The sequence below is a fragment of the Nelumbo nucifera genome, chromosome 3 (assembly GCF_055504915.1).
Source record: "Nelumbo nucifera cultivar China Antique chromosome 3, China Antique-T2T, whole genome shotgun sequence".
Classification (NCBI taxonomy): Eukaryota; Viridiplantae; Streptophyta; class Magnoliopsida; order Proteales; family Nelumbonaceae; genus Nelumbo; species Nelumbo nucifera.
The window spans coordinates 70,168,284-70,195,060 of NC_142651.1; positions in this window are offsets into that span (position 1 = coordinate 70,168,284).

A 26,777-nucleotide genomic window follows, 5' to 3' on the forward strand; every position below is an offset into this window, starting at 1 on the left:
CAAGGGCTTCGAGTTCGTTAATGTAGCCCATCATCCGAAGACAATGGTCATGAACTTTCTGCCCTTTGGACATCTGCGTGGTCATGAACAGTTTCAAGACCTTCTGTTGAGTAGAACGGTTCTACTCTTCATACATTATCTTTAGACTGTCCAATATGTCCTTGGCTAGTTCGATCGGATCGAACTGCCTCTGTATTGAGTTGTCTAGTGAGGCAATGGCATAGCAGCGGGCTAGGGAGTTCTTATCCTCCTAATCTTGGTACTCCCTCCTACGAGCCTCAGAAGCCCTATCACCCAGACGCTCCGGGGCAGGATTTTTCACTACCTTATCTGACTTTTCGGAAATTAGGACCAGCATAACCAGTCGGCATAGTTTGGGCCCTTAAGCTTGTTATCGTCTAGAAGCTTTGCGAATTGACCGTTTGCCATTTTCTGATAAAACATCAAAGACGTTAGTCCACAACCTTAGTTTGATTCATGTTACCTACATAGATATGGTTCTTAATCTATGTTCCATTCTCATTTGTTCATCTCTGAGATTTCCCTCCTTTCTCAGTGATGAAAATGGCGAAATTTCTCTGGAAATGTGAGAAATCACATAGGGTGCGTGAAGCCAACTGTTTCAGCTGCAAAACCCCACCACCTTTCTGTGACGGATCATATCCACTCATCCTATGAGTTTCCCTTTGGCCTCTGTCAGACAAGGTTTAGAGCCGTTTTCAGGTAAACCTTTCTATCCAGTGAGTGCTCACCCATCATATTCAGGTTACGCCAAGGTACCGTGAGAGAGTTCCCATTTTCTGGTGAAGCCCCTCCCACATCGGTCTATGACGCCCCTATCATCTCATGAAACACTCTGACAGACCCAACAACAAATGGATAGCCCAATTTTATGGTGCGTTTCCTCATTACTGAAGGACCCATCATTGTGCTAATGACGGAAGGCCTTTAGAGAGTCCATCATACGGATCTCCCTATCACATGCACTCATATTTGCTGGAGGGAACAAAATTACGCCCTAGTTCTAATTTAGGTCAAACCAGAGTGGCTCTCACTGACTTTTATAAAGTTAGATTTCTGGTGGGCCTTAATCGGCTAGGGTTTCTGCACGCATCCCTTTTCAGGGTAGTGGGGCCCACCAAGCAAGGAGGGGTCATCCAATGACCTTAAGGGATACCATGGCAATGATGTGCATTCAACCATGGTGTGCGCAAGAGCCACTAACGAATTATCATGGGCCAAGTTCTTATGGCCCATGGTCGCACAACACATCAAACATCCAAACATCATATGTAAAGGAAGAATTGATCCAATCAATTAAGTGCTTTAAAGTCCATTAAACAGCCCATTTAAAATCCATAACATTAACAATTAATGTCTACTAGGTATATGGGCTGAATCACAGTTAGCAATTCGGCCCATACAACTTTTCTCACAAGAGTGGGCTTTTGCAGTTTTAACCATTTAAAACTGGGCTTTACAGGTGGGCCGAATTAATCCCTGCAATTGAACATCAGATTTGGAATTGCAAGAGAGAGAAAAAATTAGACTGAAAACAGTCCTCTTCGAACCCTAGATTCGGTCCAAACAGTTTTGGTCCAATCTAGTCCGAAAATGTCCGAAACTGATTTTCAATTCAAGAATTAATTCATGAAAGATCTGAAATTAAAAAAAGATTTTAAACAATCACAAAGCAAGTATGGACTGTTTGCACCACCTGCAAAACAGAGGTTAATCACTAGGGTTGCTGTTTCACAAACTGCAAATTGCAGAAAGCGATCTCTCTATCTGCAAATCTCCAGCGTCGCCTTCTTCTTCCTTCTTCTTCAATCAAGAAAATAAAAACAGAAATACTATTTCTATTAATTAATTACATTCTTGATCAAATCCTATACATTCAGTATAAAAAAAAAATATTTACAGACCGAATTGAATAAAATAAATAAAAAAAGGGAAAAAAGGGTGCGCAGACCATCTGCGCCAAATCTGCACTACGATCTCCAGGTTCGAACAGTCCATTAAATCAAAATAAATAAAGAACCGTTCTAAATAAATTTTGGATTTAACAGAAATTAATTTCAGATCAATCGCCCTTAAAAGAAACAGTTTCTTGAAGTAAAGAAAGTAATCTGCGCAAATCTTGGCAGAACATCTTCTGTCCATTTGCGCAGGTTCAGATCAGTTTTTCTTTTGGTTCAAGATTCGAACCTGTGGCTCTGATACCACTGAAAGAATGGTAGGATCCCTCTAATGGACGCCATAAAGATTGCGGAATGGGTGGGTGAATTTCAAAAATTTTCCTACCTTCTTCCAACTGGGAATCGTATTCCCTAATTTAAGAATACAATATTCAAGGATCCTACTTGAACCATAATCGAACTAGATCTAAACCAAAGACAAGGGAGGGATTATATACCTGATCCAGAGAAGCAGTATCTCCCAAAGTTGGTGTTCACGCCCAAAGAGGATACCAAGAACCGCTCCTGCTGAAGATGACACAGCAATGAATGGAACGGAACCAGTAGAGTGCGTCCTACACACTGAATCCTTCGCAAGAACCCTCTGGAAACCAGTAGAGTGCTAAAGATGACATAGTAGAATGTCGTCTACATACAGAACCAGAAATGTAACCTTATCCCCACTGGACTTCCTGTAAACACAGGGCTCATCCGGGTTCTGCTCAAAGTCAAACTTTTTGATAGTAGAGTCAAACCGGATGTTCCAACTCCTAGAAGCTTGCTTAAGTTCATATATGGATCCATTTAGTTTACATACCACGTGTTCCTGACCCGCAGCTATAAAACCTTGCGGTTACTGCATGTAGATATCTTCAGTAAGATCTTCATTCAAGAACGCAGTTTTGACATCCATTTTCCAAATCTCATAGTCATGGTATGCTGCTACAGCTAGCAGGGTCCTAATGGATTTAAGCATGGCCACAGGCGAAAAGGTTTCCTCATAATCGATGCCCTCTTTCTGAGTGTACCCTTTCGCCACCAGACGAGCTTTGTAGGTCTCAACCCTGCCATCGGGGCCCTTCTTCCTCTTATAGATCCATTTGCAACCAATTGCTTTTACCCCAGAGGGCGGATCTACTAGAGTCCAGACTCCATTGGTTTCCATTGAGTCCATCTCAGCTCTCATGGCATCTACCCACTTAAGGGAGTCTATGTCCAACATAGCTTCCGCATAAGTCACGGGATCCTCCTCACTAGTCAAGGCTTCCACCAGGTAACTATCCTGGTCATAACCAAAATGGACTGGTGGCCTGGATACCCGTTTATTCTGTGTAAGACCCTAAAACTGGACACTTATTGAGACTCGTGTTAGTTTTAAATGTTCACAGCCATTGGATGAGTCTGGGGAGATTCATCCTGCCAAGGCTGATGTTGGTGTGCCACCAAATGTTGGGATGGTTTGTCTCGGCCACCAGGGTGAGACCCAAGGCACATGCAATATGGGATTACTCGAGTCTTTGAACCGGACCAGATTTCCAGTATTGCCTTGGACCTTGGAGACAGATAGGCAAAACTGGAAAGTTACACCCGACCCCTAGACTCGATTATGATACTTCACTAGGTGTCGGATCGGGCTATCTTTGATATGCCAATCAGTGAGATCCCTAGCGGGGGGTCAAAACCAGGGCATGTTGGGGCAGTCTGAGAATTCATCTGAGTGGGTGATCATAGTGACAAGATCAGCCTCTTTGTCGAACAAAGGTAATGATCGGGAATGCACTCTCTCTGATGGAAACCAAACTGTCGGTAGTTGATTTCAATCGTTGGAATTTTGTTTTGCAAAATTAATATATGTATATATATATATATATATATATGTTTGCAAATGGTTTTAATTCTCGAGATCCATATGAGTGGAGAGTGTAGCACTGTTCCTTGCAGCCGAGGGAGAGGTCCTCTCTTGTCGGGCAGTGCTTGATCATTATGGGCTGAGAGGTTAAGTGTAAGGCCATTTAGGATAATACCTGATGGGATAATCTTGCACCTGCCCACAGTCCCTGGGTTTTTATAAGATGGCTTGGCACAGGGACCACTTAATGTAAGTGTTGGGCCCATAGGGTCCATGTGATGGGCTCAGGGGTTCATTGAGTTTTTTTTGTGAATTCGGCTAGGCCTTGTAATAAAGGCCGGGCTGAACTCATGTGGCTGGTGTGTAGATCAATGCTTGGGTCCCATGCCATACAAAGAAGCCCAACTAGGCAGCATATTGGAAACTAGTTAAGCCCTGAACACTTAATGGGCCAAAAGCCCATTTCGAGCTGGGCTGATTTGAGCACCCATTTATGGGGCGAATCTGGGATTAAAGTTAGCAAGAGGATTGGGCTTTTAACCTTATCCACTCTGGGAGACCAAATTCAAATTAGATTTGAATCTGGTAACCTCCTGATAAGATCAGGAGTAAGTTAACCTAATCTGCAGATAGGATTAAGATCATCCCCTATCCAAATACTGATTTAGATTGGGATAACTCCTTCTTAGGAGGTTGCTTAATCAAGAAGAAAAGAGGAGAAACCCTAAGAGAAAAAACATCAGATTTCGAACCTAGGGTTTGTGTGCAAGAAAATATCCTGCGAATTGAGATTAGATCTCATACACATTCCAGAGAGAAGAGAAGCACTTCAGCCATCTTCGTCTCAGGAGTTCTCCTCCAGCCGCCGCCATTCTTTCAGACAAGATTCGATCTTTGAAGAAGAAAGAAATCAAGAAATCAATTCTTGATATCTGTTTTGTAGAAAAGAGTGAAAAGATTTGGTGCTCAGAGTTTCTAGAGGGTTCTTGCGAAGGATTCAGTGTGTAGGACGCACTCTGCTGGTTCCATTCCATTCATTGCTGTGTCATCTTCAGTAGGAGCGGTTCTTGGTATCCTCTTTGGGCGTGAACACCAACTTTGGGAGATACTATTTCTCTGGATTAGGTATAATCCCTCCCTTGTCTTTGGTTTAGATCTGGTTCGATTATGGTTCAAGTAGGATCCTTGAATATTGTATTCTTAAATTAGGAGATACGATTCGCAGTTGAAAGAAGGTAGGAAAATTTTTGAAATTCGCCCACCCATTCCGCAATCTTTATGGTGTCCATTAGATGGATCCTACCATTCTTTCATTGTTGTGTGACAACAATGGAGCGATTGCTCAGGCTAAGGAGTCACGAGCCCACTCGTAGTCGAAGCACATCGAGAGGAAGTACCATGTACTGCGGGAGATTGGAAGGAAGCCCAACTGGGCAGCAGTTTGGAAGGCTAAGTGAGCACATACTATTAATGGGCCTAAAGCCCATCTCGAACTGGGCTGATTTGATCAGTTAAGGAAGGGGCGAATCTGAGATTAGATTGGTAGATAGGATAGGGTCTTACCCTATCCGCTCAGAGAGTCCAAATCTGAATACAGATTCAGATCTGGAAACCTCCTAATAGGATTAGGAGAGGGCTGATCTAATATGCAGATAAGATAAGGGTTTTCCCTTATCACTTAAAGGGAATTCTGATCCAAATATGATTTGGATTAGCAACTCCTAATGAGATTAGGAGCTCATCCCTTTAAGCTTATAAAAGGAGGAGGGGGCGACAGCCTTTTAGAGATTAAAATCTTCACATTCTCTTCAGAGCTGAAGTCACAAAAGAAAGAATTCAGCACCTCTGCGAAAATTCTTTTTTGTTGCCACCTTCTTGTCGCCGCCATATCTGCCAGTTCGATTTCCTATTCTCAGTAAGAGTGATCAAGATTGGATCTTAATATCAGTTCTTTGTGAAAGGACTAATTGGAAGTAGTGCTCACGTGCCATCCAGGTGATTCTTGCGAAGGATCCAGTTCTTTTGAAGAACGCTGTTTATTCTGCTCCATCCTACACTGCGCCATCTTCAGTGGGAGCAGTCTTTGGTTCCTTCCTTGGGCGTGAACACCTCCATTGGGAGATACTATTTCTCTATATCAGGTATATCCCTCTCCTACTACTTTTGTTCAGATCTGGTTCGGTTCTTGGTTCAAGATTGATCCTTGAAAAATATGATTTTTCTAAAATAGGGAATACGATTCCCAGTAGGTAGGAGAGAAATTTTTGAAATTCGCCCATTCTATTCCGCAAGATTCGGGCATCCATACGATGGATCTCTCTTCCCTTCAGGTGTAACATTTCAGTTTTGCCCATCTATCTCTAAGGTCCAGGGCAATACTTGATTTCTGGTTCGGTTCAGGGTTTCAAGAAAACTCACAAGGCATGTACCTCAGGTCTCACCCTGGTAGCTGAGAAGCCACCCCAACCAACTTGGCGGCACATCAGTGTCAGCCTTGGCAGGATAAATCTCCCTAGATCTATCCAACGACTGTGAAGATTCTAAACTAACACGAGTCTCATATGTGTCCAGTTTAAGGGTATTACACAGAAACACCATAATAATATGAATCGAATATGTATTTTATTCATTTACATTAAATGTCATAATGTACATCAATCTGATTAGAGTTAAGGGCATACACTATCTAACAGAATGTTGCTAACGTTGATGAAATCCATTTTTCCAAATCCTGCGAAACTGTGTCCTGCCAATACGAGGTAGAAGCAACTACACATTATCCAAAACTAACTAAGCGCTTTCCAACCAACCAACCATCAATCAAATCTATACCAACTAACAAGGCTTATTGGAAAAAAGAAACTCCCTTTACTAACTAAAACGAAACCAGCGTAGCGAGATAAACTAGGAAATCAACTTAGCTCCTTAAGAAGATAAAACTTGGACTAGTCAAAGGAAAATGAAACCAATAAATCTACATCAATCCAAACAATCCCGTCTAAACAATCTAAAACAATTCAAAGCCAAAGACGTTACATAATCACTTTAACCTACAAGTACAGAGCTTCTTACAACTTTAATCTGACTATTCTAAATTAAACAAACCCATCATAACTTATACCACTGGCCAGATGATCTCACTATTCTAAGTTAAACAAACCAAACATATTTAGAAAAACTAGGAAATCAACTCAACCCCATCAAAAAATGAAACCAAACCTACTCAAATCAAAACAAAGCCAATAAACAAGGATCAATCCAAACAAACCCATTTAAACAACGTAAAAAAGCACACAACGAAAACTGGACATAATCACATCAACCAAAGGAACCTAGGGAATTACAAGCCTAAAGTCACTATTTTAACTTAGTCGAACCCATTAAACCTATATAAGCTGAATCCACTCACTAAGACTTATAAGTTTCAAACATAGCCTATAGGAACAGATTCAAGCTAATCCACACTGGCCACATAAGCATTCTTGTGCCAAACGAACTCGTCTATACTACTAAAAACCAAAAAATAAGTTTTCATATTTCAAAGCCAAAATTATTCCTAGCACTTACAAATCACTTAATCAGAAGATTCTTCAAAAACCCTAAGGGATAACACATTATTAGTTGCACAGTATGAAACACTATTACTCTCAATCTCTTAAAAGAATCCTCCTAAAAAATCCATTACGACAGAGCACAAACAAAACCCAACTTGGCCAACCCAATTTGGAACCTAAAAAACCATGCAAGGTTGGTCGAATTTGTCATTGAGTGGCCAATATAATAAGAGCTTAGAGAGAAGTGATCCGCTTTATTTAACAAATCCAACCAAAGCTATCAAGACATTACCAGAAGAAAGCCATCAGTGTTAGATAGTTTATGCCCTTAGCACCAACTAGATTGATGTACTGGTGCATTTATTGTAAATGACTAGTAGTACATAATTCATTCATGTTATATTTGGTGTGTTTTTGTGTTATACCCTTAAAATGGACACTTATGAGACTCGTGTTAATTTAGAATCTTTACAGTCGTTGGATAGACCTAGGGAGGTCTATCTTGTCAAGTCTAACACTAATGTGCTGCCAAGTCGGTTGGGGTGTCTTGTCTCAGCTACCAGGGTGAGACTTGAAGCACATGTAGTGTGGGTTTTCTTGAAACCTTGAACCAGACCATTTTCCAGTTATTCCATGGACCTTGGAGACAAATTGGTAAAACTGGAAAGTTACATCTGACCCCTAGACTCGATTATAGTACTGCACTAGGTGTTAGATTGGGTTATCTTTGATATGCCAATCAGTGAGATCCTTTGAGGGGGTCAAAACCAGGGTATGTTGGGGCAGTCCAAGAATTCACCTGAGTGGGTGATCATAGTGATAGGATCAGCCCTTTTGTCAGATGAAGTGAATGATCGGGGAATGCACTCTCTCTGATGGAAACCTAAACTACCGGCAATTGATTTCAAATTTGTTGAGATTTGTTTTTGAAAAATATATATATATATATATTATGGTTTTACAAAATGTTTGCAAAAGGTTTTAATTCCTAGGATCCATGTGAGTAGAGAGTGCAACACTATACTTTGCAGCTGAGGGAGAGGTCCTCTATTGTTGGGCAGTGTTTGATTATTATGGACTGCAAGGTTAAGTGTAAGACCATTTAGGGCTTTTACCTGATGGGCTAATCTCACATCTGCCCACAGTTCTTGGGCCTTCATAAGATCGCTGGACCCGAGAACCATTTAATGTAAATGTTGGGCCCATTAAGAGCCCATACTGATTGACTCAGGGGTTTATTGTATTCAGTAGTGAATTCAACCAGACCTTGTAACAGAGGCTAGGTTGAACCCATATGTCTTTTGTGGAGATCAATGCTAGGGTCCCATGCTATACAAAGAGAACCAAACTATCCAACATTTAAAGGGAAAGTGAGTTATGTGACTATTTGGGCTTAAGTGATCTAATTAAATGGGTGAATTCTGGTTTATAATCTGATTAGAATTAGCTAAAAGATAAGATAAATCTTATCCATTTAAGAGCCCAGATCCAAATAATGATTTGGATTAAAGAACTCTTTCCTAATTGGATTAGGAAGCTGATCCAAAGAATGTTATAAATTGGAGGGTGAATTCTTCTTAAAGAAGCAATTCTTTCTGTAATCTTTTTCTCCCTTTGCTCTTACCGCCCTACCCAAATTGATCTCCATCTCTTGGCATGATCAAGAACAGTTCTTGATATTGTTTATTGGTAGAAGAAACAATATGAAGTCGTGCTCACATACTCCCTACTCGATTCTTGGTGAAGAATTTGGGTTCTTGGTGAAGAACCCCTTTGTTGATCCTGCCTCAACATAAGTTGTGTCATCTTCAATGGAGGTGGGTTTTGGTGATCTCTTTGGGCATGAACACCTACATTGGGAGGGGTTTTTGCGTGGATTTTGTATTAGGTATTCCTCTCCCCCTTTTGGTTTCAAATCTGGTCTAGTTTGTTTTAAGAACGAACTTTGAAAAATGCAGTTTTTCTAAATCAAGGAATAGGATTCTCGGTTGGGAGAAAGAAATTTTTGAAAATTTGCCCAACCTTCCTGCAAGGTTTGGCCATCCATATGATGGATCTCCCCTCCCATCAGTGGTATCAGAGTCAGGTTCATGTCTTGAACCAAATCTGGACCAGATCTGAACTTGCACAAATGGGCAAAAACTGCTCTACCCGATTTGTCCAAGTTTACTGTTTTTCTGGGAATCGGTTCCCGGTTTTGGGCATGTAGATATGAAATTAATTCTTTATTATTCTTTATTGATTATGGAATGGTTCTGTAGTTGTTTCTTGGATTCTTGAGCTGTCGTGTGATGGAGATCAAATTCTTTAAAGGTGGCAAGATTTGTGCACCCTACAATTTTTCATTCTATTCATTTTGGTCTGTAAATTTTTTTTTTTTAGACAAAATGTATAGGATTTGATGTGATGTAATTAATAGAAAATTAGGTTTTTCTATTTTTCATTTGAAGACTTGCTGGAGCACATGGAAGAAGAGAAGACCTTTTGCAATTTGTGAAACTGCAATCTGTGATTTGTAGATATCAATTTCACTATCTGCGATTAACCGTTTGTTTTGCATGTATTGCAATCACATGTACAAACCCTCTGATATGTTTTCTTGCTGATTTTTGATTGTCTTTAATCGGCTGTAATTAATTTCAGATCACAATCTTGAATTGAATCTTGCAATGAACACCAAACCCTTGGCCGATTTAACTCAAGATTGGTCCAAACTGGTTGGACCAAACCTGTGGTTCAATAGGAATCTGTTCTCAGCCCCAAATTCTGATTTGGGCCAGGTTTGATGGCCCATTACAAGATGCAATTTGGCCCTCCCTATAAAACCTAGTTTTGTCAAGTTAAAATAGCATTAGCCCTAATTCAGCATAAATGCTATATGGGCCGAACTGGCTTTTGTAGTTCAGCCCATATACCTAGATAATGTTATATGAATGGGCTTTATTGGGCTGATATTGATTTAACTTAATTAATTTGTGGTTTTACAGTTGATTTAATTGATTGGATCAATTATGTGATTGTTTCATGCATGCGATGTATGATGTGTGATGTGCTATGTACATGGGCCATAAGCACTTGGCCCATATTCATTCGTTAGTGGCTATCTACAAACACCATGGCTGAATGCACATCATTGCTATGGTGCCCTAAAGATCATTGGATGATCTCCCTTTTTGATGGGTCCTAGATCAGCTTCCTCCCCAAGAGGAACTGTGTGGAACCCTAACTGTTTTGGGCCTATTTGAATATGACTTTAAGAAATTCAGTGGGAGCCACTTTGGTTTGACCTAAATCAGATCTAGGGATGTAACAACTTGTTCCCTCCAGATTTATATAAGTGCATGTAATAGGGAGATTCATATGATGAACTCTCAAAAGGCCTTTCGTCATTAGCATGAGGATGGGTTTATCAGTAATGAAGAGATGCACCATAAAATTGGGCTATCCATTTGTTGGTGAGTTTGTTTGGTTGCTTCATAAGATGATAGGGCCTTCATAGACCGATGTGGGAGGGGCCTATCCTAAAAGGGAAGACTCTCTCATGGTACCTTGGCATTCACGACTATGATGGGTCTGTACTTATTGGACAGAAAGGTTTAACCTAAAATGGCAATGAACATTTTCTGACTGAGGTCAAAGGGAAAACAAATAAGATGAGTGGATATGATCCTTCATAGAAAGTGGTGGGGCTTTGCAGCTGAAACAATTGGCTCCATGCAACGTATGTGATTTCCCACATTTCCAGAGACATAATCGTGTCTTCGTCATTGAGATAAGAGGGAAATCTCAGAGATAAAGAAATGAAAATGGAACATAGATTAAAAGCCATTTCTAGGTAAATAACATGAATCAATTTAGTTCCGTAACCTTATGCTGGTGTTGACGTCCGAGAAATTAGACAAGGTAGCCAAAAACCCTGCACCGAAATGTCTGGGTGACAAGGCTTCCAAGGCACGGAAGAAAGAGTATCAAGAATGGGAGGAGAAAAATTCTCTTGCCTGGTGTTATATCATAGCCTCCTTAGACAATTTGATACAATGACAGTTCGATAAGATCGAATTGTCCAATGATACCATGGATAGTCTGAGGATGATGTATGAAGAGTAGAATCATTCTACTCGACAAAAGGTCATAAAATTGTTTATAACCACTCAAATGACTGAGAACCAATAGGTTCATGACTATTGTCTAAAGATGATGGGCTATATCAATGAACTAGAGGCTCTCAGTTCAGGGCTTGATGATGACACTAAATTTGATGTTGTTCTTAACTCTTTGCCACCCTCCTTCAACCAGTTTATCATGAATTACAACATGAATAAGCTAAAAGTTAGCATTCAGGAACTCACAATATATTATAGAGGGTTGAAGAACTGATTAAGAAGGATAGGCCGATTGCCATGCTTGTCGAAGGTGGCAAATCGGGCAAGAAAAAGTGAAAGGCAAAGAAGAAGCCTCAGAGGAAGGTTGGCAAACCTAAAAAGCAGAAGAAGGACAAGGCATCAGATGCATGTCACTTCTGCAAGCAGACCGACCACTGGAAGAGGAATTGTCCTCAATATCTAGAGACCAAGAAGCAAGGTAATTTCGAATCTTTTATCATAGAAACCAATTTATTGGACACTTCTATGTCATGGTGTATTGACTACAAGGCTTCTACTCATGCATGTAACACATTCCAGGGGTTCAAGACAAGTAGAAGGCTGAGTGACGGAGAAGTGACTGTTTACTTGGGGACTTCTGCAACTGTTGCAGCTACAGCCATAGGAACTGTAGAATTGTATTTTAGAGGAGCAGTTATTCTACTTAAGATTGTATTTATGTACCTAATTTGAGAAGATTTGATTTCTGTTTCAAATTTGTGTATGGATGGTTATTCTATTTTATTCAGTAATGTGATTACTATTAAACGGAATAACAAATTCCTCACTTACAGAGAACTTGAGAATGATCTCTATGTTCTCTATCCATCTCTAGAAACTAATTTAACCAAAATTACATCAGAAATAATCCCCAAGAAAAGAACACGAGATACAGTTAATTCTACGTGCCTGTGGCATTACCAACTTAGCCACATTAACATAGATCGTATCACAAGGTTGGTAAAGGATGGTCCTTTGGATTTTCTAACTGTAAAAGATCTTCCAACCTGTGAACCTTGCCTTCAGGGTAAGATGACGAAACGACCATTTACAAGTAAGCCTGAAAGATTTATAGGCACATTAGATCTGATACATACTGATGTATGTGGTCCCATGAATGTTAGGACACATAACCGACATGTTTACTTTGTTACATTTACCGATAATTTTTCTCGGAATGGCTACATGTACCTAATGAGACACAAGTTAGAATCCTTTGAAAAGTTCAAGGAGTTTAGACAAGAGGTCGAGAAACAATTGGGGAGACAAATTAAGGTCCTTTGATCAAATTGATGAGGCGAATATATCTCCAATAAATTCAGGGACTACTTAAGGGAAAATGAGATTGTATCACAACTAGCTCCTCCTGCTACACTACAAATAAACGGTGTATCGGAGAGGTGAAATTAGACTCTATTGGATATGGTCCGTTCACTTCTCGTCCACTCGGAATTGCCTATATCCTTTTAGGGCTATGCATTAAAGACTGCGACATACGTGCTGAACCGGGTTCCAACCAAATCCGTTCCTAAGACTCCATTTGAGCTATGGACCGGTAAGAAACCAAGTGTGAGACACTTGAAGATTTGGGGTTGTCCGACACATGTTAAAAGAACAAGTGGTGACAAATTGGAATTCAAGACTAGCCGTTGCCTATTTGTAGGCTACCCCAAAAGCTCTCTAGGTTATTTATTCTATGATCCAAATGAGCAAAAAGTGTTTTACAGTCAAAATGCCCATTTCTTGGAAGAAGACTATATCCTGGACAATCATCACCAATAAGTTGTTATTGATGAGAAGAGCTCAGGGGTAGTGGGAGATGTCCCACAAGCTCCAGAAAATAACCAACCTAGAAGGTCTACCCGAGTATCCAGGCCTCTAGTTCGTTACGGTTATAACCAAGAAAGCTACTTGGTGGAAGCCATGACCAGTGAGGAGGATCTTGTGACTTATACAGAAGCTATGCTAGATTCTTGAAGTGGGTAGATGCCATGAGAGCTGAGTTGGACTCAATGGAAACCAATGGATTCTGGACTCTAGTAGATCCGCCCCTTGGGATAAAAGTAGTTGGTTGCAAATAGATCTATAAGAGGAAGAAGGGTCGTGATGGTAAAGTTGAGACTTACAAGGCTCGTCTTGTGGCGAAAGGGTACACTTAGAAAGAGAGAATCGACTATGAGGAAACCTTTTCGCCAGTGGCCATGCTTAAGTCTATTAGGATCCTGCTAGATGTAGCAGCATACCATGATTACGAGATTTGGCAAATGAATGTCAAAACCGCGTTCCTGAATGGAAATTTTACTGAAGATATCTATATGCAGCAACCGCAAGTTTTCATAGCTGTAGCTCAGGAGCAGATGATATATAAACTTAATTGATCCATCTATGGACTTAAGCAAGCTTCTAGGAGCTGGAACATCTGGTTTGACTCTATTGTCAAACAATTTGACTTTGAGCAAAATCTGTATGAGCCCTGCGTTTATAGGAAGACAGTGTGAGATAAGGTTACGTTCCTGGTTCTATATGTAGATGACATCCTATTCATTGGAAATGATGTGGGGATGTTAACTATGGTGAAAGTGTGGCTTTCACAACAATTCTCCTTGAAAGATCTTGGAGAAGCCTCCTACATCTTGGGACTTCGACTCTATAGAGATAGATCGAAGAGGATAATAGGATTATCCTAATCTGCTTACATTGACAAGATTTTCAAGAGATATAGTATAGAGTACTCCAATAAAGGAAATGTTCCTTTCAGGTACGGGGTCACTCTCTCCAAGGGCATGTCTCCTAAGACACTTGAGAAGATTGGGGGCATGAGAGAGACTCCCTATGCTTCAGCCGTAGGGAGCATCATGTATGTCATGCTGTGCACTCGGCCCGACATTGCTCAGGCAGCGAGTGTGGTAAGTAGGTTTCAATCTAACCCAGGTCAGGAGCACTGAACAGCTGTGAAACACATACTAAAATAACTTCGAAGGACAAAAGAGTTTTTTCTAGTATTCGATGGTGGTTCACTACAAATCTAGGGGTATACTATTGCTGATTTCCAGTCAGACCCAGATGATAGAAAGTCTACATCTAGTTACATCTTTACGATGGGGTCTTGTGCAGTTAGTTGGAAGAGTAGCAAATAGGGGTTCACTGCAGATTCCATAACCGAGTCCGAGTACATTGCTGCAAGTGAAGCTGCCAAGGAAGCCATTTGGATGAAAATGTTCATTCAAGAATTAGGAGTAGTTCCTTCCAGCACATCACCCATTCCACTGTGGTGTGACAACACTGGAGCCATTGCTCAGGCTAAGGAGCCACGAACCCACTCGAAGTCGAAGCACATCGAGAGGATGTACTTGTACTATGGGAGATAGTTGGTAGAGGGGACGTCCTGATTCAGAAGGTAGCATCAGCGGAAAATGTAGTAGACCCATTGACTAAGCCACTGACATAGAAAGTGTTTGAGAAACATGTGGAAAGTATGGGACTACGACTTGTACCCGATTGAACCTAAGTGCAAGTGGGAGTTGTTAGACAATGTATGCCCTTAGCTCCAGTCAGATTGATGTACTTATTGTCATTTATTTTAAATGAATAAAGTGCATAATTGATTCATGTTATTATGGTGTGTTTTTGTGCAATACCCTTAAACTGGACACTTATGAGACTCGTGTTAGTTTAAAGTCTTTACAACCGTTAGAGAGATCTGGGGAGATTTATCTTGCAAAGGCTGACACTAATGTGCGACAAAGTTGGTTGGGGTGGCTTGTCTCAGATGTCAGGGTGAGACGTAAGGTACATGCAGTGTGGCTTTGCTTGAAACCCTGAGCCATACCAAATTCCAGCATTGCCCTGGACATTGAAGATAGATGGGCAAAACTGGAATGTTACACCTAACCCCTAGACTTTATTATGGTATTGCAATAGGTGTCGGATTGGGTTGTCTTTGATATGCCAATCAGTGAGATCCTTGACTGGGTCAAAACCTGGGTACATTGGGACAGTTCGAGAATTCACCTGAGTGGGTGATCATAGTGACAGGATCAGCCCCTTTGTCAAACAAAGTGAATGATTGGGGAATGCACTCTCTCTGATGGAAACCTAAACTGCCAGTGGTGGATTTCAAATGTGTTTGAAATTTGTTTTGCAAAATATATTTATATAGAGATATACTTATATATTATGGTTTCACAAAATGTTTGCAAAATGTTTTAATTCCCGGGATCCATGTGAGTAGAGAGTGCAACACTGTACCTTGTAGCCGAGGGAGAGGTCTTCTCTTGTCGGGCAGTGTATGATCATTATGGGCTGAGAGGTTAAGTGTAAGACCATTGAAGGTAATACCTAATGGGCTAATCTTGCATCTGCCCACAGTCCTTGGGTTTTCACAAGATGGCTCCTTGACCCAATGACAATTTAGTGTAAATGTTGGGCCCATTAAGATCCCATGGTGATGGACTCAGGGGTTTACTGTGACCTACAGTGAATTCGGCCTGGCCTTGTAACAAAGGCTGGGCTGAACCGAACCCATTTGGATGATGTGTAGATCAATGCTAGGGTCCCACGTCATACAAAGAGAACCAAACTAGCCAACATATAATGGGTTAAGTGAGCAATTTGACTTAGTGGGCCTAAAGCCCATTCTGGGTTTATAATCTGACTGTGATGAGCAGTTGGATAAGATAGGTGTTATCGACTTGAGAGTCCAGATCTAAATACAAGATTTAGATTAGGAAATCTCATTTCTAATCAGATTAGGAAGCTGATCCTGAAAGGACTATAAATAGAGGGCGAATTCTACTGAAAGAACACAATTCTCTCTGTAGTCTTTTCTCTCCCTTAGTTCTTGGCGCCATCCTTGTTCGATCTCCACCTACTGGAGTGATCAAGAAGTGTTCTTAATATTGTTTCTTGGTGAAAAAACAATCAGAAGTCGTGCTCACACCACCCTACTCAGTTCTTGCTGAAGAATCCCAAGTTCTTGCTGAAGAACCATTCTTGCTGATCCTGCCTCAACATATGCTGTATCATCTTTAGTGGAGGCGAATTTGGTATCCTCTTTGGGCATGAACACCTACATTGGGAGTTCCTTTTGATTTCGTATCAGGTATATCCCTCTCCTTTCTTTTGTTTTCATATTTGGTTTAGTTTTGTTTCAAAAACGAACCTTGAAAATGCAGTTTTCTAAATTAGGGAATACGATTCCCAAATGGGAGAGAAAGAACTTTTTTGAAATTTCACCCAACCTTATGATGGATCTCCCATCCCTTCACTTTATAAGATGGCTGAACCCAAAGACCGTTTAGTGTAAATGTTGGGCCTATTAAGAGCCCATACTGATGGACCCCTGTATTCAGCAGTGAATTCAGCCATGCCTTGTAACAGAGGCTAGGCTGATCCCATATGGCTTTTGTGGAGATCAATTCTAGGGTCCCACACCATACAAAGAGAACCAAACTAGCTAGCATTTAAAGGGAAAGTGAGCTATGTGACTAAATGGGCCTAAAGCCCATTTCAAATTGGGCTTAAGTGATTTAATTAAATGGGTGAATTCTGGTTTATAATCTGATTAGGATTAGTTAAAAGATAAGATAAGTCTTATCCATTTAAGAGTCCAGATCCAAATAAAGATTTGGTTCAAAGAACTCTTTCCTAATTGGATTAGGAAGCTGATCCAAAGAAGGTTATAAATAGGAGGAGGGCAAATTCTTCTTAAGGAAGCAATTCTTTCTATAATCTTTTTCTCCCTCTGCTCTTGCACCCTACCCAGTTCGATCTCCATCTCCTAGAGTGATCAAGAAAAGTTCTTGATATTATTTCTTGGTAGAAGAAACAATCTGAAGTCTTGCTCACACACTCCCTACTCGATTCTTGGTGAAGAACCCCTTTGCTGATCCTACCTCAACATAAGCTGTGTCATCTTCAGTAGAGGCAGGTTTTGGTAAACAATTTGAAGTCTCCCTCTTCTAGTTTCAAATTTGGTTCAGTTTGTTTCAAGAACGAACCTTGAAAAATGTCATTTTTCTAAATCAAGGAATAGGATTCCCGGATGGGAGAAAGAAATTTTGAAATTTTGCCCAACCTCCTTGCAAGGTTCGGCCATCCATATGATGGATATCCCTTCCCTTCAATCAAAGAAAAATGTAGCTAAAATTAATCCGAACTATCCAACACTATCCTAACCGACGTAACCTATTGAGACAATGCTAAATTAAAGTCAACAAAGTTGAAACAAGATGCGGCAATTTTAGATTACTCACTTCCAAACCAACCTATGCTGATACAAATGAATATAACTCAACCTAGATAAAACCATCTGGTAGACATTAAATATATCTAATTTAAATCGTACCCATTCTTCCAATCCCGTGAAACTGAGTCCTACTAAACCATGGTAGAGCCAACTACACATTATCCAAAACTAACCTAGTTGTGGCCAACCAACCCAAATTGAAATGCTAATACTCTCAACCTCTTAAAAGAATCATCCCAAAAGAACCATTACAACAGAGCACAAATCGAACCCAACATGGCCAACCCAAATTGGAACCAACAAAACTATGCAAGGTCAATCAAATTTGTCATTCAATACCGAAATAACAAAAGCCTAGAAAGAAGTGATCCACTTTATTTAACAAATCCAACCAAAGCAATCGATACATTGCTAGAAGAAAGCCATCAAAGTGAAATGAAGCAGAAATTAATCCAAACTATCCAAAATTATCCAAACCAATCAAACCTAATGAGACAAAAATAAATTAAAGTCCACAAAGCTGAACAAGATGCGGACAATTGAATATATCTAATAAAACAATCTGGTAGACATTGAATATATCTAGCGTTAATCAAACCCATTCATCCAAATCCCGTGAAACTGAGTCCTTTTAAACCATAGTAGAGCCATCTACACATTATCCAAAACTAACCATGCTCCGACCTAACCTATTGATACAAAGTTAAATTAAAGTCAACAAAGCAGAACAAGATGCAAGAAAGTTTAGATTACTCACTTCCAAACCAACCTATCCTAATACAATTGAGGCCAACTCAATGTAGATAAATCCATCTGGTAAACATTGATTATATCTAACATCAGTCAAACCCATTCTTCCAAATCCCTCGAAACTGAGTCTTGCCAAACCTAAGTAGAAGCAACTACACATTATCCAAAACTAGACAAGCGTTGGTCAACCAACCAACCATCACTTAAATCCATACCAACTAATAAGGCTTATTAGAAAAATAAACTACCTTTACAAACTGAAACAAACCCAACATACCTATAAACTAGGAAATCAACTTAGCTCCTTTAGAAAATAAAATCAGGCCTAGTCAAAGGAAAATAAAACCAATAAACCTAGATCAATCCAAACAATTCCGTCTAAACAATCTATAACAAGTCAAAGCAAAAACTTTAATCACACTATTCTAACTTAAACAAACCCATCATAACTTATACCACTGGTTGGATAATCTCACCATTCTAAGTTAAACAAACCCAATATATTTAGAAAAACTAGAAAATCGACTCAACCCCATCAAAAAATGAAACCAGACCTACTCAAATCATAACAAAGCCAATTATCAAGGATCAATCCAAACAAACCTATTTAAACCATGTAAAAAAACACTGGGCAAAAACTTGACATAATCACATCAACCAACGAGAACCAAGAGCATTAAAACCCTAAAGTCACTATTTTAAGTTAGTCGAACTCATCATACCTAGATAAGCTAAATCTACTCACTAAGACTTTTAAACGCCAAACATAACCTATAGGAACAAATTCAAGCTAATCCACACTGGCCACATAAATGTTCTTATGCCAAACGAACTCGCATAGAATTCTACAAACCAAAAAAGAAATTTTCATATTTCGTAGCCAAAATTATTCAAAGCACTTACAATTACTCAATTAGAAGATTCCAAAAAAATGTTAAGGGATAACACATTATCAGTTGTAAAATATAAAATGCTATTACTCTCAACCTCTTAAAAGAATCCTCTTAAAAGAATCAGTTACAACAGAGCACAAACCAAATACAACATGGCGAACCCAAATTGGAACCAACAAAACCATGCAAGGTCAGCTGAATCTGTCATTTAGCAACTGATTTAACAAAAGCCTATAAAGAAGTGATCCACTTTATTTAACAAAACCAACCAAAGAAATCAAGACATTGCCAAAAGAAAGCCATCAAACTGAAACGTAGCTCAAGTTAATCCAAATTTTCCAAAATTATCCAAACTGACCTAACCTATTGCAACAAAGCTAAATTAAATTCAACAAAGCTGGACAAGATGCAGACAATTTTAAATTACTCACTTCCAAACCAACCTATGCTGATACAAATGAATCCAACTCAACCTAGATAAAACCATCTGGTAGACATTGAAACTGAGTCCTGCCAAACCGCGGTAGAACCAACTACACACTATCCAAAACTAACCAAGCCCTAGCCAAACAATCAACCATCAATCAAATCCATATCAACTAACATAGCTTATTAGAAAGAAAAACTCCCTTTACAATTTGAAACGAACCCACCAAACCTAGATAAACTAGGAAATCAAATTAGCTCCTTTGGAAAATAAAACCTGGAATAGTCAAAGGAAAATAAAAACGATAAACCTAGATCAATCCCAACAATCCCGTCTAAACAATCTAAAACAATTCGAAGCAAAAACATTACATAATCAATTTAACCTACAAGAATAGTGTTTCTTACTACTTTCATCTCACCATTCTAACTTAAACAAACCCATCATAACTAATACCACAGGTCGGACAATCTCACTATTCTAAGTTAATCTGATTTCTAACTTTGTGCATTGTAGTTCAGATTTTTGTGCATTAACCTACATTACTGATTTAGATAATCTCTTTCTTCTTGCCAAATGCTTCTAGTTCTGTACTAGGTAATCTGATTTTTTTTCTTCTGTATACTAGGTTTAGATCTGTAGATAGAGTAACTTCCCTTGTTGATAGAAGTAGTTTTCTTGCTTATTGTTAATTGCTTTTACCTTACTTTGCTGTTCTAGTTTCAGTATTGTAGCTAGTTTCAGTAGTTTCAGATTTCTTTTTCCTTGCCGAATGCATCTAGTTAGGTTGCTGTTCTTGTTTCTGTAGAATGTAGCTTCTTGATTCTATAGGTTACTTTGCTGATTTGGTAGATTTCAGATCTATGTTTTGTAGGAAGAACTCTATAGTTTGTTGTTATAGTTTTGATCTCTAATTTGATAGATTTCTGATTTGTAGTAGGATTCAGATTTGTATATAGTAACCTTCATTACTAATATCAGTAGTTTTCTTCCCTATTGCTGATTTGCTTAGTTTTTGGTTACTGTTCTAGTCTAGGTAGTGTAGCTGAATTTTTGTTCTATATACTATAAAAATAGTGTAGTTCAGATTTGTACACATCTTTATTGCTGAAATCAGAAATCAGATCTGTGCACACACAAAAATAGCTGTTCTTGTTGCAGTAGAGTGTAGTTTCTTGAGTCTATAGGTCATTTCTCTGATTTGATAGAATTTGTAGGCTGCTTTTTCTTTTTAGCTAGTTTCTGTGTTTTGTAGATAGCTGATTGTTCTTCTTGCCGATTGGCTTTATCTTAGGTTCCTGTTATAGTTTTAGTAGTGTCAAGTTTTTTTGATTTGATAGGGTACTTCTCTGATTTCAATCTTGTATATCAGATTTCAGATCTGTCTATATTAGCTTTCAGCTTGTTGATTGTTCTTTTTCTTGAGGTTTTTCTTTTGAGATAGCATTCAGTTTTCTTTGGCTTTGTAAATTGCTGCTATATTAGTTTTTAACAGTCCCTATTTCTTAGGATTGCTGATTGTTTGATAGATTGCTTTCTTTGATTAGTGTACTTCAGTTTCTTTAGTACTTTGACAGAGGAGATGGCAGCAACCAACGATCAATGGCATTTCGAAAGAGCACAAGTTAGAAGGCAGCAAGGTCTTCACAATGTGGATTGATTTGTTGTCCAACTAGTTTCTAAATTTGTGAAAACTTAGGAGAGGACTCCTGGGCCTGGAATTGGAGTGCAAATGGGCTGTTCTCATTTAACTCTTTTGCCAGGAAGCTCACAAATGCCTCACGAACTGATATTCCTACTGATAAAATTTGGAGCTCCATTCCCCCTTCTAAGGTAAGTTGGTTTGGGCTGTAGTGCTGGATAAATGTCTATCCAAAAAGAATCTGGTGAGAAGAGGACAACAACCATTTATTCCTGCATTGCTCTTTTTCTTCTGCAATCTGGGGAAACTTTATCTATTCTTGGGGCCTATATCTTAGGTCATGATGAATACTGTATTGGACCTGTTATGGTGCTAGGAGTTTCAAGGCTTGTCCAAGTTGGCAAAAAGTGTGTGGTTGTCTCATGTCTGTTCTTGCAGCAGTGATTAGCACCGTATGGGCATAAAGAAATAGCAAAAATTTCCAAAACAGTTCAAAGGATGTACAACACCTAATTTCTTGTACCTTGGCAAACAGTTCAAAGGAGTTTGTAGCCCAGCTGCAGTCTAGGGAGTTTGTAGCCCAGCTGAGTTCTAGAAGCTGTTTAGAGTTGTAATGTTGGGCTATCTTTGATGTACCAATTAGTGAGATCCTTAGCGGGGGTCAAAACCTGGGTATGTTGGGACAGTCTGAGAATTCATCTGAGTGGGTGATCATAGTGACAGGATCAACCCCTTTGTCGGACAAAGGTAATGATCGGGGGTGCACTCTCACTGATGGAAACCAAGACTATCGGCAGCCGATTTCAATCGTTGAGATTTGTTTTGCAAAATATATTTTATATGAGATATAATAGTATATATATTATGGTTTCTAAAATGTTTGCAAAAGGTTTTAATTCCCGGGATCCATATAAGCAGAGAGTGCAACACTGTTCCTTGCAGCCGAGGGAGAGGTCCTCTCTTGTCGGGCAGTGTTTGATCATTAAGGGCTGAGAGGTTGAGTGTAAGACCACTGAGGGTAATACCTGATGGTCTAATGTTGCATCTGCCCACAGTCCCTGGGTGTTACAAGGTGGCTTGGCCCAGGGACCACTTAGGGTACGTGTTGGGCCTATAGAGCCCATTTGATGGGTTTCAGGGGGTGCACTGTCCATAGCAGTGTATTCGGCCAGGCCTTGTGACAAAGGCTGGGCTGAACCCATGTGGCTGATGTGTAGATCAATGCCTGGGTTCCACGCCATACAAGGAAGCCCAACTGGGCAGCAGTTAGGAAGGTTAAGTGAGCACATAAGCTTAATGGGCCTAAAGCCCATTTCAATCTGGACTTATTTAATAAGTTAAATATGGGAGAATTCTGAGATGGACCGACAGATAGGATAGGGCCTTAACCCTATCCACTCAGAGAGTCCAGATCTAAATGTGATTTGGATCTGGAAACCTCCTAATAAGATTAGGAGAAGGTTGATCCAATCTGCAGATAAGATAAGGGTTTATCCTTATCACCTAAAGAGATGTTTTGATCCAAATAAGATTTGGATCAGCAACTCCTAATTGGATTAGGAGTTGATCCTTTGGGGTTACAAATAAGGAGGGGGCGGCAGCCTTTAGAGAAGATATACGCACATCCTCTTCAGAGCTGAAAACACAGAAGAAAGATTTCTACAATCCCTGCAAAGATCTTTCTTGCTGCCTCCTTCCTGTAGCCGCCAGACATCCAGTTCGATCTCCAACTTTGTGGGAGAAGTCAATATTCGATCTTGGCATCAGCTCTTTGTGAAAGAATTGAAAGAAAGTTGTGCTCACGTGCCAACTTGCTGTTTCTTACGAAGGGCAGAGTTTTTGGAGAAGAACACTACTGATTCTGCTCCATCCTACACTGCGCCATCTTCAGTAGGAGCAGTCTTTGGATCCTTCATTGGGCGTGAACACCTTCGTTGGGAGATATTATTTCTCCGTATCAGGTATAATCCTCTCCTACTCTTTTTGGTTCAGATCTGGTTCAGTTTATGGTTCAAGATTGATCCTTGAAAATATGATTTTCTAAATAGGGAATGCGATTCCCAGTTGAAGGGAGAAAAAAAATAATTTGAAATTTGCCTCTTTATTCCGCAAGATTTGGGATCCATACGATGGATCTCTCATCCCTTCATGGATTTGTTTGGGTGTCTGAGAAGACATGTTCACCTAACAATCTATGAAAGCAATTTTAGGAGAAAGAGATTATTCTAAGCCCAAATGAAGAAATTATAGATGGGAAGTGATATGAACCTTTTTTCGTTTCCAGAGGAAAGTCATATCTGCCCTTGAGCTATAGTGCTGGAGCACCGCTCAAAGAGGGATTTGAAACCTACTCACATAGAAGGCACGGAAACAAAATGATGGGGGTAAAATGATTGATAGTTCATTTAGTAGATGATTCAAAATAAATAGAGGGTTGCCTTGGACGGTTACATCAGAAAGCCATAACAAAATGGTAAATCTAGATAGATACAAAAAGATATGATTGCAAATGATTGCTAGGACATGAGAATAAGTGCGCCTGATTGATCTTCAACTGTTTTGTAACAACCCCAGGTTGGCTGATCCTATGGGTGTATTATCTAGGTGAATCCTGCATTGCTCATTGGATCTCTTGCCACATGACCTTTGCTATGACCAGCTCATAACAGGAAGGCTCTCAGGGTTGAGGTTTCAGAGGTGGAAGCAAATTATCCCATTTGTCCTTTTTGGAACCTCAATTGGAGGTAAGGTAGTATCAGATTTTGTTCAACAAATGTCTTCTTGGACCAGCTCTGATGAGTTTCAGATGACTAATGAGAGCCATGCGAGTGGGGGGAGGTTTCTTTGAGTGCAGATTTGAAGGGCGGTGTTGGGAGTCCTGAAACAATTTCATGCTAACAGCTGAGCTTGTTGAAACTTTGAGAGTAGATCTTGGTGAAGACAAAGATGAATCTGGGTTGATTGAGATTGAAGTTGATGGTTTTCTAGCAGGTCTGGAAACACCTAATTCTCAGAGGTGCATTAAAGTTGTTATTTGCTAAAGTGGGTGTGAACTTGGACAAATAATACATAGGAAGATTTGCCAACACACTTTTGACTAAAGTAACTCTCCCTCCCAGAAAATAATATCTCCCTTTCCAACTTGCCAATCTTTTTTTTGTGGGCAATAAAATAAAATTTATTAAAAGAAAATAAAGAAAAGATACAAGGAAGGCGACTGCAAGTCACCTGAGGGACAAGGAAATATGTCAAAGTCCCACCTACTCCCGACTAAAACCAACCCAATAAAAGAAAAAGAGGAAGGACTCCATTGAGGTGCACAAGGGCTGCAATAGTTTAGACAATTTGGGAGGAAGGAAATGCCAGAATCTTTGAGGAGAAGAGAAAGTCAGCAGGTAATCTTTGAATGCATAATGGCTAGGGTAGTGCATTGGGCTATCTATGGTGCTCTTCTCACCTTTTTCTCATGATGGTTTATGGAGAAAGGGGGGTTGGCTGCATCTTCATCCAAGAAACCAAAAATCTGTATTCTATGGAACCACTAGAGGAGGGTTTTGTCAAGCTTAGCTTTGATGGGAGTAATGTAGCTAATCCGAGTCCATCAGGTGGGAGGGGCTTTTAGAAATGCGCAAGGACACATCATTGCTTTGCTTTCAGGACTAATTGGCTATGGGGACTATGCACCAGTGAAGGAACACTAATTCTTCCTCAAGTTTGCCCAAATCCATCACAAAAACACCTCTCAAAGTGATCGTGCAGCATACACTATGTTTAATTTATTGTTTTACTCGATGGTTTGAGGTTGTGATCTTGAGCTAGCTGCTTATAATCTTCCTCCATCGAGCTGCATCTCCATAGGGCTTTGTCGAAACCTTGAATCACAGTTAACCAACTTGACAATCTTTTATCTATCCTCTTAATATCTAGCTGCCTAGTTTGCAATGATGGTGCTTTACCTCAAATTGGAATGCCTCAATAAGAGAGGAGAATAGAGAATAGATAGAGTGAATGGAAAGTCTGGCATATGAGATAGAACTAGTTCTGTACATGCCCACACTTGTATTAGTAATCAATTTATGTAAAATGGCCATTCTACAATTTTGGAGTAGGACAAAGCTGCACTACTGCCTATACAAGACAGAATAAACTACTTCTAACACTCTCCCACAAGTTGGAGCCAATGTTATAAAAGTGCAAGGCGCAAAAAAGCACATGGGGCAAAGCTGCACTACTGCCTAGTGCCTACTCCCATCTGCTATGCACAAAAAGCAGAAAATATGCATAGATTTTCAAAAGGCGCATGTGCTTGGGCTGAAGGGCAAGGTGCATCAGGCACAGGCCTTTTGGGAGTGCTGCACCTAGGACCTAGGCAAGGTGCATACCCTACAATGCTCGTCGCCTGTTTGCCTAGGCAATTAGGCATGCTTGAGCATGTCTTTTAAATCAATGGTTGGAGCATATATATCATACAACTCTAGCTTGTTAGAAATATTTGTCATTTTAACTCGACTCAAATTAATTTTCCTATTTCTGTTCACCATTTTTTTAATAGATCCTAAAAGCAAGGAAGATAACTAGTCTTGTAGTAATAGTTTCCATACTTTTTGCCCTGCTTATGGTAAGAAATATTTAATTTTGATTGATTTGAGAACTCGCTTCTGTTCTTTCATTTTTTTGATAAATGAAAATTGCTTCTGTTCTTTTCGTAATCAAGATATTCATTTCTTTTTGGATTTTGTTTGGTTTGTTGCAGTACCATCATACTCAAGGTACCCAGATGTTGAGATAAGGTAAAGTGAAGTTGTAGTATGCTCAGAGATAACATATTCTTCACTAGAATCCAGAATTCGGCAACAATACAGAACATGAGGTATGATTGGTGACTTTTTTGAACTGGTTGATTTATAGTAGTTGTTTGGGATTGCCCTTAAAATCGGAAATTTCATCCCAAGAACCATTTACTGCAAAAGGAATAACTTTGTCCATGATGAGACTTTCTAGTTTGTCTTTTTTTTTTTGTTTTAAAAAATAGTTTTAAATAAAGGGTTTGAAAATTGAGCCATATGTTATTCAAAAGCCAAAATGAAACTTTAGTGGGTTATTTTTTTTTTCTTTTTTTTTTTAGAACAGTTTGTATTTCATAGAAAAATGTCTTTATTTCATCAATTATCAAACACTACTAAAATGTGGTGTACACACCTCTCTTTTCTAGGTAGTCACAGGTGGAGCCAGGATTCATGGTTTGGGAGGCCACTCTATTAGGATAGGGGCTGTATCCTACCATTCCTTCCACATAAGAAGTACTTTGGTGGGGC